At 35.5% G+C, this 21,467-nt stretch overlaps 2 long non-coding RNA genes across 3 annotated transcripts in view; one reads left to right on the top strand and one right to left on the bottom strand.

Annotated features, from left to right (window-relative positions):
* Positions 1–21,467, top strand: part of LOC135278053 (uncharacterized) — a 323,037-nt gene that overhangs the window by 135,127 nt on the left and 166,443 nt on the right. The window contains exon 2 of the long non-coding RNA XR_010345616.1: positions 19,059–19,152. This is a non-coding gene — a long non-coding RNA (uncharacterized LOC135278053). The remainder of the gene's footprint in view (positions 1–19,058; positions 19,153–21,467) is intronic.
* Positions 695–21,467, bottom strand: part of LOC105726858 (uncharacterized) — a 36,852-nt gene continuing 16,079 nt past the window's right edge. The window contains exons 2-5 of one of the 2 annotated variants that reach the window (XR_010345615.1): positions 19,718–20,805; positions 12,339–12,385; positions 7,836–9,228; positions 695–2,504 (exon numbers count right to left, since the gene is read on the bottom strand). This is a non-coding gene — a long non-coding RNA (uncharacterized LOC105726858). Of the gene's footprint in view, positions 2,505–6,852; positions 9,229–12,338; positions 12,386–19,717; positions 20,806–21,467 lie in introns of those variants that run through there. The other variant, XR_001109646.2, reaches the window with a different exon arrangement.

A 21,467-nucleotide genomic window follows, 5' to 3' on the forward strand; every position in this document is an offset into this window, starting at 1 on the left:
CTTGTGCATGGCAACTCCCATTTTCAAAACCATCAGATTTTGTTAGACCCATTTACTATAAAGAGAACAGCACGAGAAAAACACACCCCCATAATTCAGTCATCTCCCGCTAGGTCCTTCCCACATCACATGGGAATTATGAGACTACAAGATGAGATTTGCATGGAGACACAGATCCAAACCATATCATTCCATCCTGGCCCCTCCCATATCTCGTATCTTCACATTTAAAAACCAATTGTCTTCCCGACAAACCCTCAAAGTCTCAGCTCATTTCAGCATTAACTCAAAAGTCCACAATCCAAAGTCTCATTTGAGACAAGGCAAGTCCCTTCGCCTATGAGCCTGAAAAATCCGAAACCAAGCTAGTTACTTCTTAGATACAATGGGAGTACAGGTATTGGGTACGTGTTGTTTCTTACCCTGGATACAATTCTTTCTTAAGAAAGAACCTCCAAGATCCAGATTCTCCCCAGCTGTGTACAATTAGAGACAGGTTCTAAATATTTGCTCCTTAAATTGACTTTCTATCAATTCTCTTACGCTACTCTCTTTGCTCCTACTTTCAGAAACTTTTGCTAGTTCTTAGCCTTTAGGGAATTTAGGGAAAATCAAGTTGTATCATGGCTTTTCCCAGTTTTATATTAAGATTTCGTTTTCTTGGACTCAGTAAGTCATTGAAATAACTTACTGAGTCCAAGAAAACGAAATCTTAACTTTATCTCCCACCTTCTAATATTTTGTCATCATTTTCTCTTCTTCTATTTCTCATCTTTGTGGATTTATGCCTGAAAATATTCTTTACTGTCATTTTAATGGAATTTTAGAAGAGAGAAAAATTAGACAAGTATATTCAGTTTTTCATCCTTTTTTAGAGACCCATTATATTTACATAATTAAATGCACTCTTTTCAAGTAATAAAGTTAAAGTAAAACATTTAAATCCTGCCTACTTGCTTTCTCTTCAAACAACAAACTTCAAGTCTGAATTGCTACATAATCACAAAAAGATCCTCTCCTTAAATACTTATTCTATTTGAATGTTATGCCAATGTAAGTTATTAATCATTTTAAACTTTGTGTCTTTAGTTGTCAGGATTGTTAGGTGACCTCTCCAAATAATCACTTGTGGGGCAGCACTGTAAAATGTCCTGGCAGGCATGTGGTGGCCCTTTCAAAGGGATATTCTGGTATCTCTTAGAGAAAAAGGATGTTATGTGTCTTATAATATGTGGTGCCAAAGGTGTGCAATGGACTGTTCTCTGAGTAAGTGTTTCATCATAGGAAGTATTCAAAGACAGTCTTAGTAACCATTTATAATGGATTCCAAGGCTTTCATAAGAAGAATAATTGAAGGATAAAAATTCATTCCAGTCTTTATGCTTCTATGAGTCTATAAATTTTGGTGAGAATTCCCTTCAAATTTGCATCCTTGAACATTATCTGTGTTACAATATGATGACTTTTTGCTATACTTAGGAGAAACCATCTAGTTTTAGACTCCAGGTTCCATGTGGGCTGGCTCTACAATTATTTCATGAACCACTCTGTTTCTAGTGCCTAACATTTGTGCTTGCTCATAGAGGATGCTCAATAATTTTTGTAAAAGAAGAAAGAAAAAAGAGTTTAGAATGTCTAAGTCTTCCAGAAAAATATCATCAGCAACAACAGTAGTGGTGAGCTGTAGTGTTTTATTATAACTTTGGCTGTGGGTAGAATCATTCTAAGAGAGGACACGAAATCCATGGTCAACTTTAGAAAGTCGGGACAGTCAGTGCTTTCCTTCTGGGAGCTCCTTCTCCAGTCAAAAATGTATTAAATCACATTGGGTGAAATAGCAGTGAAATAACAATATTACCGTTGCTCTTAATTTTTAGAGCCTCTTCATCTTGTCCTCTATTTTATAGATAAAGCAATTGAAGTTCAGATAATTTAAGTGACTTTGTCAGATAGACCAGATCCCAGAACTGAAGCACAATAGATCATCTATTCCCACACTGAGATTTTTCCACAATGTCACTGTCATCTTCTAAAAACAAGTTTGTAGAGAAAAAGAATGCAAGACTTCTCAAGGTGATCTGAGGGCTATGTGGGGACACTGGCTTGTTGGTGATAGGGGCATTGATGGGAATTTTGTGCTCTGTTGTGATGTGATTCGTTTTTTTTAAGTGCCAGTATGCAACTCGTATCCAACAGTGCCTCTTCTCTCCAGCCTAGAGCACTGGAATGCCTTTATAAATCATGGTATTTTTTTCTCGGAGAGGTTAGAATTGGGACTCCAAGTAAAGAAGCTGGTGATACCATTCTAATTTTGGGTGGCATTTTGTGAGAAAGAAGGAGAAATCTTTTTCAATGTTAGAATACATCAGTTCATGCCAAAACACACTTTATATAACTTCTTTCCCTATTTTATGCAGAATAAGTTCATGTGTACTCACGTGAAAACGTGAGAGGGCTTGGGAAAAGGTGATTTGGTCTTTTCAGAATGGTTTCGATGATGATATCTGTAAAGGAAACTTCCTAGTTAGTATGATAATACATCTGAGAAGACTGTCTCACCATAAACTATACTATATATATCCCCAGATAGTTTATGAGGTATGTTAATCAATGAAAGAACCTTAGATTTTAAAAAGATTTTAGAGGCTCTTAAATAACTGAATTTTAACAAAACTCTTTTATTTGTTACAAATTGGTTTTTTGAGGTTTTTAAGGAATTATGTTTGGTTTTTCCCTAATTTTTGCAAAGACTTGCAAAACTTGATTGCATGCAAGTTATGATAAAACAAGACTTTGGCTTGGATAGCTAAACCAAGAAATCCTCATAATACATTGTTTCAGTGTCCATATTAAGCTGGTTATCTTCGGGTAAAATTTTCCTTTATTTAGTGTTAATTAGGAGATTTTATTGCTGATAAGTCCTCCATAACTTATAGTCAGTGTTAAATAAAATATTGCTTTTTGACTTTTTGTATACAGTCTGGTTAATTTAGGTAAATGTTCTTTTAAGGTTTCCCACCCCTGCCGCCTTCCATATCTTCACCAAGAACATGATTTTGATCCCATTTTCCCAACTTAGAAATTGGACTGTTCTCTCATCTACATCTGATGTTTTCTTAGTCTTCCTATTTTTTTCTAAATATAGTTGCCATACTAATTTCCTGTCTTTTAACTCCTTAGTTTCTGGTTTTGTCTAAATCCTCATCCACTCAAGCCTGGGCTGTTTCATAGTATCCTAGTCACAGACAAGGAGATAGATGGGCCTTCCTACCCCATCTATCTCCTTGTCCATCTCATATCAATGATTGTGTGTGAAGAAATGCAATAGATGTGGTGGCTGAGAGCATCACTTGTGTTTAATTTTAGCTCTGCCTCAGCTTAGCCGTATGTCCTTGACAAAGTATTTCATTTGCTTGTGCCTGTTTCTTAAACTGCAAAGTGGGTTTAGTAATAATATTAACTACTTCTAAGGTTAGGATAATCAACATGATTTTACACATAGAAAGTATTTGAAATGATGCCCAGAATGAAGTGTTCACTATACACTAGCTATTATTATTGGGTTTCAACACCTGCTTTACTGTATAGTTTTTAGTGTTTTTAAGCTTGAATTTATTGAGCACCAACTATGTCATGGGACTCTGTTATGTATATTTATATCATTTCATTCATATGTTGATTTTATAAGAGCGATTATTAGCCTCAAATTGCAGATTAGGAAATGAAGCTTCATTTAAGTTAAATTACAAGCTCAAAATTCAACAGCTAGTGAGAAATGTATTTGAGATTCGAATACAGACCTCCTTGACTCCAGAGCCTATATACTTACCCAACAGGCTGCTCTGTCTCTACTTGTGAATTCTGGCGAATGACCTAAACTCCTCATTTGTAAAACAGATATAATATTGTCTTCACCATAGGATTGCATGGGAATTAAACAATGTTGTAAAGTGCTTATTCCAAAGCCTGTGGAAACAGTAGTTGCTCTCTAATCAGGTTATTATTATAAAGATTAGTACTTCAGTGCTTTCAGAAATAGAACCACTGTATCTTTAATGTTAAATATTATATTAATTATTCTTTTTGAAATTTTTCTTAGTCACATCAATTTATTCTTCTAGCTACTTTTAGAGTGATTTCACCAAATTATTTACCTCTTTTTAAAACACACTATTGGTAGTTTGTTCAGAATTGTATTAAGACCACCAACTAGTTTTAGAAGAGGTGGCATTTTTATATCCATTTTCTTATCAAGGAACATGAAACGTTCTTTCATGGCCTCAGTAAAATTTTAGAGATGTCTTTATTATGGGCTCTGCATATTTTTTAAGATTCACATTTTATGTTTTAGTCTATAGGATGGGTACTATCTTTTCTTGTCCATTTTTTAAGGTTCTGTCATCTTCATTATTTTTGTGTATGTTACTCCAGTAGTTTATCTTTCAACTACCTGGGATTTTACAGGCACACAGTCAGATGATTTGAGGATTTCATTGTACTCATACAGAATACTCCTTCTGTTTTTAATATCATGTCTGATATATTCATATTTTTCATATATTTGTGTCTCACCCACCAGATCACTTGCTGTCATCTCCATTTGGCTGATAAAGATGTTCTCATTTGAGTATAATATTGAAAGGCAAACTCTACAAATGTGGGCTTCATTTATAACAAATCCAGGATATTGGATTTCTTTTAGCCTCCAGAGGCTTTGTGGAGGTGGTAGGTTTTGAAGTTTGTCAGAAGAAACAGACAAGCTGGGCGAGGTGACTCACACCTGTAATCCCATCACTTTTGGTGGCTGAGGCAGGTGGATCGCTTGAGGTTAGGAGTTCAAGACTAGCCTGGCCAACATGGTGAAACGCTGTTTTTACTAAAAATACAAAAAGTAGCCAGATATAGTGGTGCATGTCTGTAATCCTAGCTATTTGGGCAGCTGAGGCAGGAGAATTTCTTGAACCCAAGAGGCAGAGGTTGCAGTGAGCTGACATCACGCCACTGTACTCCAGCCTGGGCCACAGAGTGAGACTCTTTCTCAAAAAAAAAAAAGGGGGGGGGGTGGGGGGGGAGAGAGAGAGAGAGAGAGAGAGAGAAGAAACAGACAGGCGTTGATGAAAAATGAATATCTTGAGATAAAGGGGCAGGGGAGAAAGAGAGAGAGACAGAGAAGATGGGGAGATGGGGAGAGAAAGAGAGAGAGAGAGAGAGAGAGAGAGAAATGGAGCATATGATTATCCCATGATTATGGATAGTTGAGAAAGCACAGGCTAAAAGCATAAATATTATTCTGTGGTTACATTCATAGTTTAGGGCAGAAATGAGAAATAGGGTTCTTGTGTCAACCCAGAACAACTGATAGAGAGTATCTTGAGTTTTGTATTGTGGAAGATTCTGAGGCTCAGTCTGGGCTTTATAAAAAAGAATGTTGTCATGTCAATTGTGGCCTCTAGAGGAGTGAGTTGTTGGCTTGTTTGGTACATATTGGCCTCAGTAATCCTGGGAACTGATTGACAGCTACAACCAAGCTATAAATTCTGAAAATCTGACCTCTGTTTCTCTTACAGTTAAAATCCTGTGGCTGAAGAAAACCCTAAGTCCATGAGACTATTCAGGAACTCATACAATAATTAAATTCTGAGTGTTAAATAAGTCTCTGCAGTGATGAGACCATTTTCAAATTCACATTTTTAATAGAAAAAATATTTCTCTCTCACATAACTTTTCATAGTGATTTCCACATGGATTCTTGATGTCATGTAATATTTTGTTTTGTTTTCTTTTAAATATAGTTTGCTCATAGGGAATTTAGTGTATAGAAGATAATTTAGGATACGTTGAGATAGAAAATGACATGTTTGGCTACTTCTTCTGAAGACTGTTCTAGAAAATACTCGTTCTGAAGGAGATGAGTATTTTTCAGCTTCTTTTATATGTCAATCCCTGTGGTTATGTAATTCGGGAGAAGGGCACATAATAGGTCCAATAAATATTTCTTTTGTGAATCAATAAAAGCCAAATTGGTTTTGCCACTAAGATTGCCCATTGGAATGCTAGAACTTTTTCTGGCATTTCTGTTTTCGCTATTTTTTTTCTTCTTCTTGATTTCCATGATGGAGAAGGTGGCTAGCAGTAGCAATGAGAACATACAGTTGAAACATTGCCATGCACTTCAGAAGGTCTTCAGGACTTTATGCTTGCTTGAGATTGATCCTAGATGATAAACTAAGGTGGGAGGACCTGCTAGGCTTAACATTTAGACCAATATAGAAAGCTTGTGGAAATGACACTCTCCACACAATCAAGGCTCAGTGAGAGATCCAGGGAGGGTAATTGCTCTGTCTTGATAGTCCCAATGAACCAAATGGATATTTTAAGACTCAGGTTGCCTGTCAGAAATGTTAGCTTAAAAATAATTGAATATTATACTTTGTGTCATAATGTACTTGAAAAGTTGAGATTTGAGAAGTTTTTCTGGAACATAGAATAAAAAGAAATTGCATAGTCTTGATTGTTCTGTATAATCTGTGTGGCAATACAATTTGTCACACAAAACAGGATATTTGTAACAATGAAAGAGATTGCTATTACTAATTACACCTGGAAAATAAGCATAAACTTAGAGTTTTCCAGACAAAGCAGAATATATGGTCATGTTATATATTAGCTCTCAGAGTGTTAAGAAAAGAAATCCTAGATCCACATCTCCATGAAGACTGCTGCCTTCAGGCATCTCAATGAGTTATTTGTGGTTAAATCACTGTGCAAATTTCAGTAGTAACCTTTAAAAAAATATTTACAACACGGATTCCTTAACTTTTTGTACTCAGGGTATTTTCACACTTTAGAAAACTTGGCAAATTTGTATTTGAGGTCCTAAAAGTTATTAAATTTATAATATTAAATAAATATTAATAAGTAACTTATTTATTTATAATAATTATTTATTTAATGTCAATGTTTACCAACTAAACAGCTTTGTGCAGCAAAAGAAACCATCAAGACCACACAGGCAACCTACAGAATGGGAGAAAGTATTTGCAAACTGTGCATCTGACAAAGGTTTAATATCCAGAATCTATAAGGAACTTAAACAAATTAACAAGCAACAAACAACCCCATTGAAACATGGGTAAAGGACATGAACAGACACTTCTCAAAAGACGATATCAAGTGGTTAACAAGCATATGAAAAAATGTTTAACATCACTAATTATTAGAGAAATTCAAATCAAAACTACAATGAGATACCGTTTCACACCTGTCAGAATAGCCGTTATTAAAATGTCTTTAAATAACAGATTCTGGAGAGGTTGTGGAGAAAGGGGAACACTTATATACTACTGGTGAAACTGTAAACGGATTCAACCACCATGGAAAACATTCCTCAAAGAACTCAAAACAGAACTATCATTTGACCCAAATATCCCATTACTAGGCATATGTCCAAAGGAATATAAATCATTCTACCATAAAAACACAGCACTATTGCAACATTATTCATAGCAAAGCCATGGAATAAACCTAAATGCCCATCAATAGTGGAGTGCGTAAAGAAAATGTGGTACATATACACCATGGAATACTACATAGGCATAAAAAGGAATGAAATCATGTCCTTTGCAGCAACATAGATGAAGCTAGAGGTCATTATCCTAAGCATACTAATGCAGAAAGAGAAAACCCAATATGGTATGTTCTCATTTATAAATGTGAGCTAAACATTGAGTACACATGGACACAAAGGAACAATAGACACCAGGGCCTACTTGAGAGTAGACAGTGGGAAGAGGGTGAGGATTAGAAAATTACCTATTGGGTACAATGCTTATTACCTGAGTGATGAAATAATCTGCATACCAAACCCCTGTGACATGCAATTTACCCATATAACAAACTTGCACATGTGCTCAATGAACCTAAAAAAAAGTTGGGAAAGAACAGAAAATTTTATTCATACATTTAAAATGCAGTTACATTTATACTTCTGTAAAGATGGAGTAGATGTACATTTTCCTATTTTTCCTGCTAAGTACAACCAAAAACTCTGGCCATTACATATAACATTATTTAGAACATACATAAGGAGACTAAAATTTGAAGAGAAGAAGGTTGACCAGCTAGAGACCTCAAGACCCAAGGAACAATATCATGAGAGTTCCCTGATTTTTCCTTTTGCCTTATATATTCCAGACTGGATACTGGAGAAGCCAGCAATAATAAATGCTGATAAAACATGACACAGCAGCAAAAACAATAAACTATTGATACATGTAACACTTGTATGGTTGTCAATGGCTTTATGCTAAATGAAAAAAATTAGCCAACCCTAAAAGGTCACATACTGGATGATTCAATTTATATCATATTTCCTAATGAGACATTATTGAAGTGAAAAATAGATTAGTGATTACCAGGGACTGGGAATGGTAAGGGAAAGGGGCATGGGTATGACTAAAAAGGGATGGCAAGAGAGATTTTTGTGATGATGAAGTTGTTTTGTAATTTGATTGTGGTGTGGTTACACAAACATCACTGCTCTAGAACACTTCATCCTATTAACCACTTGGAATCTTTGACTTGGTCTCACTATATCATAAATTCCATGAACTTTTCTAATTTTCTGTTTACTTTTCTACCACTCTTTCTCAGCTTTCTTTTGGTGTTTCTTATGTACTGTCATTAACTCTCCTCTATTTATTGTGATGAATTTCCTGGATGATCTCATCTATTCTTCAAAGGAAAGATATGTTATGCAGCATTGTTAAAGCTTACATGACTATGAAATTCTTCAATATTAATTTTGTCCTTGATCTGATAAAGACAATGTTTAGATGACAGAATATAAGACATTTTTCTTGAAAAAAATTATCAAGGTGCAGATGGTTAACGATTCACTAAAAATGCTTTCCTGCTCTTTGATTGTACAGAGTTGTTACAGGAGATAGTGTCCCAGCCAGTTTTTATATTTTTCAGCTTCTCTTCTTGCATGTGAGTTAATATAATCATTTCTCAGCAATAGAAGGTGTGGCAGCAGCAGTATCACATCTTAGGGCCAGGGTTAAGAAGTGGATTTACCTTTTCATTTCTTTCTTTTTCCCATTCATCCATATGTGGAGGACTCCAAAAGGGCTGCCCCCATGAAGGGAAAAGCCACAGGATGGAAGAATCCTGGGTCTCACAATTACTGCTTGGAGAAGAGCTGCCCACCAGGCAGGGACACCTGCACTGAATAGGCAGAATAAGAAACTGACCCATAGGTTAACTAAAAAGTAAACTGCCATGACAGTAACTAAACAAAAAATGTAGATTTCTAAAAAGGCATGACACAGAGCACACTTAGAGACACAAATTTAAAATCATTAATATATAAGTGGTATTTAGGAATTGAGTAGAACTCTTCTTCCAGTGCAGAGGACTAGAGATGAAACTTTATAGGGATATCTATTGTGTCAGGGCAGGAACTGAAGGCAGCACAAGGAAAAGGACAGACAAGGAGCTGGAGAAGTGCATATAGATGGAGAGTCAGCACCATGAATTGCTCTGGAAGGCAAAAGAAAGCAAAGTAAATAAATATGAGATAGTTAACAGTGTCAAATATTGAGAGAAATTACAAATATTGAGATCTAAGAAAAAGATTAGGAATTTCTTTGGGAGATCACGGGTTATCAATGATAGTGGTTTTAAGTAGGAAGTGCAGGAGGGTGTTTGCAGATGATTGTGGTGCCTGATGAAGAAAATGAGCCCATTATTATATTGGACACATACTATGCAGCAAGCTTATTTATTTTATTACCTAACAATATTAAAAAATATATATGTCAGTTGAGCTGGCAAATAGAGGAGAAGAATAAGCTGGTCTAGACAATCTCCTACTCCACTTACTTCATCTATTTTTCTCCTGCAAGTGAGGATAGTGGGGAGTGATTGCTGTATGCTAATTCCACTAGTCACCCCTTTACTCTCTGGAGTGGTAGATATTGAAGTTCAATTCTATCCTATATTTTTCTTCTCCTAGAGTGCTGTCAGTAACAATTATTTGTTCTCTCCAATATATTGACATTAGAAAAATATTATTCCCCCTTTCTCTCCAAGAATAGTTAATGTAGTTATTGAATTCAACAATCTTCAAACCAAATGGCTTCTTCTATCATCACATTCTACACTACCGATCCTCTTCCCCTTTAGTTTTTCATGAGAAGACAGTGACCTCATTCTTTACCTTTGTCTCTCTGGTTGCCTTTTTATTTATTTCTTTGTCCTCTCTTCTTGCCTCTTCACTATGGATATTACCCAGTTCTAATTCTCAGAACTGAAATCCAATTCTACTCTTGGCAGGCTTGACTTTCCAGTATAGATCAACCAATAAGGAAGGGAAGGAAGCTTGATGGAATCTTGGGGGTTAACCATGAATCAGACATCTGATCCTTGTGAGAGAAAATGGATAGTTCAAGTTGGAGTGTTCAGTATGCATGATGCATTTTTCAGTTCCAACGAGTATTTATACTCAAAAGATTCATAGGTAGGATGTCAGCAAGATGGTAAAAGAGGAATTTTTTTTAGCCCTCATGCCTTCCATAGAAACACGGGTTTTAGCAACTACCCACAGAAAACAGTACCTTTAAAGAAGATCAGGAGTCAGAAGAAAGGACCAAGATTCTTGTTAGAGAAAAAAAAAAACCAGAGAATAGATGCACTGAAGAGGGCAAAAACAGTTTCACTTTACCCACCTTATGTCTCCTTCAAAGTAGCACAGATCATTGCCAAGAGAGACTCCCTCAGCCTGTGACTTTTTCCATGGGGAACAGTGAGAGTGTAGTGAGGACCCAGCTTCCTCATTTGTGCAGGATGCTTCCCAAAAAGTTCATTTCTTTCTCATTCCACCCAGAATACTGAGGGGCTTGGCATGGCTAGGGGCTGCTAGGAGCAGTGAAAAGATTTGAAGGAATCCCAGTAACCCAAGTGAGAAATTCAAGAGCAGTGGTTTCTACTAGTTCCTTCACAGACTCCAGCAAAAAGCCTGCCCATAAACATTGTAAGGCACATTACCTGTGGATCACCCCGCAACTAGCCCATGAAAACCCCTAGCATTCTGCATGCCCAACCCACAGCCATCATCCAGTATTCCCCCACAGATGGTGTACACATGCCTCTGAAGGTTATGCACAAGCATATACAGCCAGCCAGTTCAACTCTACCAGAGTCACCATCAAGTAAAATAAAATACCCATTATAGGAGTCTCAGGTAAGAGAAGAGAGAGGAAAAAGGGCAGAATGCTTATTTAAACATTTAGTAACTGAAAACTCTGTAAATCTTGGGAAGACTATGAGCGTCCTGGTTTTCTGTGCTTTGGAAGAAAACAATTTGAACACTTCTGGGCACTCCCCTTAAGAAAATAAACAGAAGGCTCTTGGCACTTAACCGAGATTTATAGGATCATGATAAGACATATAAGACTTTTCTCTAAAGAGGGAAGAAAAAGAGTGGAATGAGTGCATCCATAAAAAATACCTGAGAGACTCCAAGAATCCCTAACCAGAATGACTGATGAAGATCTTTCTTTTCTGAAGCCAGTGAGTTAAACTGGAGAATGTGACTCCTCCTTCAAATGTGAGATAGCAATGCAATACGTTAAGGAACATGTAAAATTTAGGAAACATGACACTACAAAAGAACAAAATAATTTCTAGTAGCCGATTCAAAAGAAGTGGAGATATATGAATTATCTGATAAAGAAGCCAAAGTAATTGTTTTAAGGAAGTTCAGTAAGCTACAAGATAACACAGATAGACAACTCAACGAAACCAGGAAAAAAAGACTAGAAGTCCAACAAAAAATAAAAAGTGTGAAAAAGAACCTAACAGAAATTTTGGAGCTGAAAATATGATGAATTAAGTTTTGAAAATGTAATAGAAAATTTCAACAGTAACCTCAATGAAACAAAAGGAAGAATCTGTGATCTCAAAAATAGGACATTTAAAATTATCCTGCCAGTGCAGAAAAAAGTAAAAATAATTTAAAAAGTGAAGAAAGCCTACACAATTTATGGGACATCATCAAATGGGTCACTTAAGGAAGTCAAAGAAGAAAAAGAGAGACAAGAGAAGGAAGCTTATTTAAAGAAGTAATGACTGAAAACTCCCCAAATCTTGGAAGGAGTATAGACATTCTGGTTTATGGATCTTAAAAATTCTCAAAGAGGATAAACCTAAAGAAGATTACACTGAGGCACATTAAAATCAAATTATCAAGTCAAGGAGAATTTTGATAGCAACAAGGGAAAAGTGACTCATCACGTACCAAATAACTTTTATAAGACTATCAGTAGCTTTCTTACCTGAAACTTTGCAGGCCAGGAGAGAGTGGGATAATATATTCAAAGTGCTGAAAGAAAAAAACTGACAATAAAAATACTATATGCAGAAAAGCTGTCCTTTAAAAATGAAAGAAAGATCAATACTTTTCCACACAAATGAAAGTTATGTGAGTTTATCACCACGATACCTGCCTTACAAGAAATGCAACAAGAAGTTCTTTAAGTTGAAATGAAAGGATACTAAATAGTAACATGAAAACATACAAAAGTATAAAATGTGTTGGTAAAGGTAAGTATAAGTCAAATTAAGAATATTCTTATGCAGCATGGTGGTGTGAAAATTTTAAACCTAGCATAAAAGATAAAAGACGAAAGTATTAAAAATAACTACAGCCACTATAATTTGTTAATGGATACACAACATAAAAAGACATGAAGTGTGACATCAATAATATAAAATGTGAAATCTAAAAACCTTGAACTCATAGAAGCTGAGTAGAATTCCCAGGGGCTGTGTGGTGGAGAAAATGGGGAGATGTTGGTTAGGGGAAAAAGTTCAGTTATACAGAATGAATAAGTTTTGGAGAGCTAATGTACAGCATGGTGACGATAGTTAATAATACTGTATTGTGTACTAGAAATTTGCTAAGAGAGTAAATCTTAAGTGTGTCACCATACACACACACAATGGTAACTTTGTGAGGTGATAGATATGTTAATTAGCTTGACTTTGGTAATCAGTGTATATGTATAACATCACATTGCTCATCTTGAAAACATTCCATTTTATTTGTTAATTATACCTCAATCAACTAAAAAAAAGTAAAATACTCAAAATTTTCCATCTAGTTAATTGGGCTAGAAAATCGGACTCCAGGCAGCAGGTTATATTTAATGCCAGGTGGTATACCTAACATTGAAGTTAAAATTTTAATCAGTCACTCGTTTACAGGTTGCCTTTCATTGCTTAGTTAGGAGAGCAGGGAGCAGAATCTAGCCTCCAGAAAGAGCTGCAGAGTGTCTGAGAGGCAGTCTAATGGGTTGTGATCTACAGGTGGCCTCACTTCCTTGAGGAGAGAAAGACAGAAGTCTGAAATAAAAGCTGGAAGTAAAGCCCTGCCATGTGAACCACACTAATTTGGGAGAAGATAGGAAAGGGCTGTTGCTGGGCTATTACTAGGTTATTAGGACTCACACCAAATATGCCACTGCTATGCAATAAGACTAGTGTTGACCCAAACAGATAAAAAAGTAAGATGCCCATTATTATCTTGCTGCAGTCAGAACTGCCTCAGAACCTAGGAAGATAAAAACCTGCAAGTGGAAGACATCAATGAATCTGACTTCAAGTTTCGGTAAAACAGTACTTGAACTTCCCTTGTTTGGGATCCATGATAGCATTTCTAGTAGTGCGAATTCAGTTTAGGGAATAGTGAAGCTCCAGCCTGTTAAATCTTAACAAGTAAGATACATAGTGTGGTAGGCAGAACTCTAAAAATGACTCCTAAAGATCCTCAGTCTTGTATAATACCTTCCCCCTTGAGTATGGGTGCAGCCTGTGAATATGATGAGACATCACTGCTGTGATTGTGTTATGTAGAATATGGCCCATAGGTAACATGAGCCCAAGCTATGCCCTGTAAAAGCGTTTTCTCTGGAGAGTAGCAAAAGGTACAATTTGGAAATGTTAGAAGCATGAAAGGGATTTGAAATGCCATTGCTGACTTGAAGATGGGGAGGAGGCCATATGAAGAGGAATGCAGGCTGCATCTGTGAGATGAGAGTAGCAGCTGGCCGAGACAGTGAGAAATGGGGACAACCATAAGGAACTGAATTCTGGCAATCTGAATGTGCTTCACAGTGGCTTCTTCCCCAGACCTTCTAGATAAAAGCCATGGCCAACACCTTGATTTCTGATTTCATCCTTGCGAGGCCTTAAGTAGGGAACTCAGTCAATCATACCTTTACTTCTGAGCTACATGACTGTGAGCTAATAATTGGCTACTTAAGCTAAGTGTGTGTGTAAATGATAATACACCTAATGATCACACATGGCATCACTTGCATTCCTATCTTCCCAGCCCTAACTTGACTTCGAGAAAGTCACATGAAAGTTTCCAGTTGCTTGACCGTAACCTAAATATGCTTCAAATATCATGTCCTGATTTTCTTCACATCATTATGATGTTCTTATTACTTTTGATAGGATTCTTTTTAGGTGAGGCTGGATTATAAAAATTAAAGGGATGTTAGGAGCCTAAATTATTGAGGGGGAGAAGATTCAATTAGGAACAGAACATTCATCACACTCTCTCACAGAATTTTGAGAAGAAAAATTGTGCTTTTGTCGTTCTAATACTCTTTTTTTCTTTTCTGTTATTATCTCCCTGCTCCAAACCAGTCATCGAACCTGTATCCCATTTCCCTTAAGAGGTGCTTTCAGAGGTATTTCCATTGTTAGTAGAGGTATCCTAAAGAATGGAAAACTTTTAACCAGGCATGGTGGCTCATGCCTGTAATTCCAGTACTTTGGGAGGCCAAGGCCAACAAATCACTTGAGCTCAGGAGTTCAAGACCAGCCTGGCCAACATGGCAAAACCCCAGTTCTACTAAAAACATAAAAATCAGTCAGGTGTGGTGGTGGGTGCATATAATCCTAGCTACTAGGGAGGCTGAAGCACAAGAATCACTTGAACTCAGGAGGCAGAGGGTGTAGTGAGCCACAATCGCGCCACTGTACTCTAGCCTGGGCAACAGAGCGAGACTCTGTCTCAAAAAAAAAAAAAAAAAAAAAAAAGAAAGAAAGAAAGAAAGAAAAGAAAAACAACAAAAAAAAAACTTTTACTTAAGTAAATTCATTTCTAAGGATGGAATGTCAAGCTGATGAAGAAAGATTTGGAACAAGAGAATTATGCAAACCTTCCTAGCATAGTGTGTAGCCAATCCAGTCCTCCTAAAAACACTTCTGTTCCTATATTCATTCCATTGATCCTACAGGCTTGTCTATCCGACAAGGAATTGATTATCTGTAGGGAGAATAGCCTAATCTCCTCTAGCCAGAAGTCAGATTAAGTGAAATAAAATTATTTGAGCCACAAAACAATGGGAGCAATTTAAAAGCAGAAAAGCAGAACATTCGAACAATTTTGGCACATTTCAGCACTGAGTCCAATTAGTTTAGGATCAGGAGACTGTTGTAGTGGACGCTTTAAACCGTGTGAGTTTTAAAGCGTATGGGTCCGTGCTCAAGCTCAGCATCTTCTACATGGCGGACTATTTATCACACAAGGGGAGAGGCAGTGCAAATTAGCATGCGAAACATAGCCACCTGCTTGCAGGGCTTTTCGGGAAATCAGCGGTCCAGTAATAGTTCTACTTCAAAGAGGACACTGGCTGAGTAGGTAAGCTGACCTTTACTTAGAGCTTTGATGACCACTAATTAAAGCTTTTCTTCCCCATACTCAGAGTACTCAGCATTTTGTTGCCAAGTTTTCTGAGACCTCTGGTCATTAAGCCTTCACTGGCAAACTGTTCAGTTCCTGAAAATTTACTCCCATTGCAAATGGATTTTGACGGTAATGGTCAACATGCCTGGGCAAAGAATGGGTCATGCCTATTCTTATTGGAAAAATTTGGAAAATTTCCCTGTAAATTGTGTATTATTTGGATTTATTTCTCTAACTCTGAATGGTCATTTTTCTATATGCTGCCAAATCTTCTAGTAATGCCTCTCATTCGGTGTAATTAAAGAGATTAAAAGTGACAGCACTTTTCTTGTTGAATTAATGATGGTTTTTTTACATTTTTCGCTTTTCCAAAAATATAATCACCACCAGTTTTGCAGAAACAATATCAGAAACAATTATATGATAAAATCAAGGGGAAAATACAATTAGAAAACGAGGCAAAGAAATTTCAATGTAATATTATGACTATAATGGTTTATATTTTTCTTGTCTTAGATTCTTAATTTGTCATTCAAGAACCCTATAAATCTAGCCCTAGTTTATCCTTCTGGCATCATCTCCTATATAGAAATGTAACATGTATTTCTTACTTTAGTTAAATGAATGTATTGGGTTTCTCTAAACTTTGTCTTTTTTCTTCTCTTATCTTTCTATATATTTGTTTATTTCTACGTATTTGTAATACCGTCCGCATTTCTGACCAGGACTAGGAAATACTTCCCATTTGTAAGTGCTCAACAATAGTGCCCCTTAATGGGAGCCACAATTTCTTTCTTCTGTGAATTCCTTTTTTTTTTTTTTTTTTACTATGTGTATTGAAGTAGGTTCATTTTATGCAAACCTATTTCTTAGCTAAGCACTGAAGCAACAAAAGTAAGTGAGACACTTGGGCGTGTGTAAATGAGAGAAGAAGAAAGCTGAAAATGGATTTCTAGAAAACATCAATAAAAACGTTTAGAATCAGCACACCTCCTTCACTTTCGCTCTGTGTTTTTTCTGTTTACTGTATAAACAGTCACCTTTCTTCTCTGTATCTCAAGGAACTTTCTTGAGCTAATTGTTATGTATAATCTTGTCTGTGTTCTTAAAGCAAAGTATTTCTACAGGTGAGCCACAAAATGGTTACTCAATAGGACGCTTCCATTTCTGGAAAATAAAGACTTGTTTTCCAAATGTGCTTTTCTTTCAGATGCAAATACGTGCTACGTGGGGTCACCTGTATGCACTCACCTTACCCACCCATGCTACTGGCATTTTGATTAATAAAATAAAGCAATACATCATCAATTCCCATATAAAAAGCTTTATATGTTTTCTCCTTTTAATTATCTTCTTCTTTTCCTCCAAGTGTTTCTTCTGCAAACTTATTAAGGAGTCTTTTGTGGTCCCACACAAATTTTGGAATGTTTTTTTCTATTTCTGTAAAAAATGTCAGTGGAATTTTCATAGGGTTTGCATTGAATCTGTAGGTTTCTTTGGGTAGTATGGACGTTTTAATAATAGTAATTCTTCCAATTTATGAACATGAAACATATTTCTATTTATTTCTCATGAATGTTTCTATTTCTTTCATCAAAGTTTTACAGTTTTCAGTATACAGATGTTTCATCTCCATGGCTAAATTTATTCCTAAATATTTTCTTCTTTTTGTTGTTATTGTAAATAACATTTTTAAAAACTCCTTTGCAGATAGTTCATTTTATGTATAGAAATGCAACTGACTTTTCCATTGATTTTGTATTCCACAACTTTACTGAATTGGTTTATTAGTTCTAAGACTTTTTTGGGGGGGATTTTTAAGGATTTTCTCTATATAAGATCACGTTATTGGCAAACTGACATTTACCTCTTTCTTTCCAACTTGGGTGCATTTTCATTGATTTTTTTTCTTGCCTAATTGCTCTGGCTAGAACTTCCAGCACTATACTGAATAGAAGTGGTGAGAGTGCACATCCTTGTTTTGTTCCTGATCTTACAGGAATAACTTCAGACTTTTCACTATTGAGTATAATGCTAACTCGATTGCAGGCATCATTATATATGATATATTTATATCAAAATCACATGATATGTCTTAAATATATACAATTTTTAATTTGCCAATTATATCTCAAGGCACCTGAAAAAATAAGATGGTAAGGAGAAATATTTTATAGGGGAATTTCTCTTTTTGAGTCAGGAGAATTATGACCTCAATTCAGAAAAGTCCAGACTTTGTGATGTCACAAGCACTATGATGAAGAGTACTTTTAATGACATTGGATCATAGTATCACTGAGCAATAAATGCAACAAGCAGCCAGAGAAAGGATAGGATCAGGAGAGGAAAAGGTAATTTACTGTAAAGATAAAATGTCTATTTCAGTTGAGTAAACAGCAGAGATAGGAAAAAATTACCCCTTCAAAAAAAAAAATTCTTATTACAATAAAAGTAATATAGACTTATTAAAACTCATTTTAACAATATCAATAATTATTTTTAACATCTTGGTGTCTATCATGCTAAATTACAATAGTTTCATTAACTTAATCAATTTAATGTCACATACAATTTTTAACTATTTTTGTTAATATGCCATAAATATACCATGTAATAATTAAGACAAGGAATGTCTTCATATATCATAAATGTCAATACATATGGAATCATATAGATATAATAGCTGCATATTTCATTACATGATTATACAAAAATGTATATAACTAGTGCTTTGATAAAGCTCACTAGTATTGACTGCTTCTCATTTTTCTACATTTTAAATAATGCTGTAATAATGTCTTGTGTACATTTTGTTTAACTTGTCTAATTGTTTTAAGATAATTTCTAGAAATTGACTTGATATATCCCAGGGTATGCACATTTAAATTCTGATATATATTTTACCAATTGCCCTTGTGAAAAGCTGTACTAATTTCTTCCTATGAGTAGGATTTGAGAATATGTTTCTTCCATACACTTGCTGCTTAGTGTGTTATCCATTTTTAAAGTTTTGCCACAGTGATTAAAAACTCTATATTTTACTCTCATCATTTCTATGATTATAAAAATCTTGAATATTTTTGTAAATAATTTTATTTCTATATGTTACTATAAGTCAACCATATGTGTTATTATATACATAGAGGTAAAAATTTTGACACATACTGCATACTATTTGTTATTTATATCTTAGCTTTATATATAATTATATTTATATATAACTAAAAATTTTTACTTTAAATTTTTATGAAGTCAAGGTAATCTTTTTTTCTTTTTTTTATTTTTTACTTTATAGAGATGGGGGGTCTCACTGTGTTGACTAGGCTGGTCTCAAACTCCTGGCCTCAAGCTATCATCGCACCTCAGCCTCCCAAAGCAATGGATCACAGGTAAGAGATAATCTTTTCCTTTATACTTTCTAGCCTTTAAATCAGCATCTTAATTTATAATGGAACAAAGCTTTTAACAAACAGTTATGTAAATAATGATAACTTATTTACATTAATAATATTATAATAATTTACGTCATGTTTTATAGTTTAGCAAGTGCTAACCTCAGACTCTTAGAAAAACTTATTTATCCATTCAATATTATCTCATTTAATCTTTACAAAATATCATTTAATATTCACAAAAGCCTTGTGAAGGCAGAGAATATGATTGCCATTTAACAGGTAAGGAAACAGATTTAAAATATTTAAGCATAGATAGTTGACTAAATGGTAGTTCTGGACATTAAATCTAGTTGAGAAATTTAAAACAGTCCCTGTGGTTACAAATGTGAGGAAAAATGACTCGTTGGTAACACTGGTGTCCTGCCTTTCCTGTGCTATGGGTTTCATAGCCCATCAAGAAATACGGTTCCTGTTCATAATGATAAAATACGCACCTGCAAAACATCAGTGACAGCAAACAATTTTTTATGCATCTTAAAAATTATGACTTATAACTTACCGATTTTGTTGTGACAGTGGATCATTGGTTACTTTCCCAAAGAGCTTTCCATCTCAGAGACTAGCCAGGTTTCACCTTGGAGTTCTTTCTGCAGACCAGCTACTAGAATGAGAATCCTGCTGATGCCATCACTAGTTGAATGAGACTATCTGGAGCAGTGGTGGGGATGACTCAGTTATCCCAAAGTGTCCCAGCGAAGGAAGTCCAGCTGCTTCATGTCCCAGAATGTGGGAGGAGGGCAGGAAAACATATTTGCCTTGGAAGAGCATTTCCCACAAATTTGTTTTCAGTTAGGGCCTGTTGGTATCTACTGAAACTGGGAAGAGAATTGACTTCTCCTCTCTCTACCCCTACATTTAGGGAGTTCAGAAGTCTTTTACTGATTCAAACAAAAAGAAATTTTGGAAAACTGAAAGGACTGCAAAATTATTCTTGGAAATCTGGCCTAAGTAGAATCTTAAATGAAAAGGGAAAAATTATTGGAAAGGCTATCAGTTCTAAAATTGGCTTTAATGCTTAATGATTTTTTTTTTGTCTGCTATTAATGTCAAAGTTTTTGTTTGTTTGCTTTCTTGGTTAAAGTTCAAAACTGATCATGTAGGAAGAGTCATGAACATTGGATATCAAGGTCCCTAGGGTCCTTTCTCTGATAATTGTCTTGGTTTGAGTCGGGGGGCACTGTCTATGCCTCGTTTTAACCTCCAGCTCACCTCTATCATAGTTCTTAACACCAGAGGTTTCAGTAGGATTTACTGTCTATCTCTCTTCCCAACTGTGAATTCTTTAATATAAAGATTATCTCTTATTTATCTTTGTACCTCAGGACCAAACTGTCTAGCATAGAAATATTTTGGTAAAATTTTTGGCATTATTTTAATGATAGATTTTTCTATGAAAATTGAGTTTCTCTAGTTAATTGACATTCAGAAAGAAGGCTGAATTCTTTGTCAAATGCATACTAATTGGAAAGGTGGTAGTGGAGTGGGTTAGAAGGACTGCCTAACATGAAAATTAATTGATCATTCAATCAGCTCCAAATTCAGATACTTTGAGGGGATTGTTGAACTCCATACATACTCTCATGGCACCTAGAAGTCAAGAGAGACAAAATTCTAGGCATTATAGAGCAAGTAATAGGAACATTTGTATTGAAACTTATGACTACTTTGAGAATCAACTGAGGAGAGCACGATAGAAATCTAATAAGATTCACACACAAAATAAAATGTAAAGAGCACAAAAAGTCATTCCAATTTTAAATGAATTCACTGTTTTTCCCCTATAATCCTCCACATCATTCTTCTGATTTCAATTCTTCCAAGTGGACATAGCAACCATCTCTGGAACTGTACAACTAGGTAGGTGGAGATAGTGAATACAGAACTGGTGCTGAGCCATATGCATCCATTACCTCTTCTCCTAAAGAAGTAAGTCTCATTGGCTGCTGGGCTCTGTGTACATAACCTGAAAGCTCTGTGGCAGGGAGGAGTCTGAATTAAAAACAGAGCTCCCCACATTATTCATGACCACGGATTTGTGCCTCCTCATTGGAAGAAATCTTGGAGTTCTTAAAAGTGGAGATCTATTAATAAAAAGTCACAGATCAAAGGTTAGAGACATTTATAGTCATGAATGCTTTCGAGTAATTTATATGAAAGCTTTTACATCATACATGTTGCTTAATGTAAACATCCTGTTTTTGATCCTATGAGGGGCCTGTGGGTTAAATGTGATATGAATATTGGCAGTT

This window comes from Aotus nancymaae, unplaced genomic scaffold, assembly GCF_030222135.1.
Source record: "Aotus nancymaae isolate 86718 unplaced genomic scaffold, 86718_ANA_hifiasm-v0.15.2.pri h1tg000036l, whole genome shotgun sequence".
NCBI lineage: Eukaryota > Metazoa > Chordata > Mammalia > Primates > Aotidae > Aotus > Aotus nancymaae.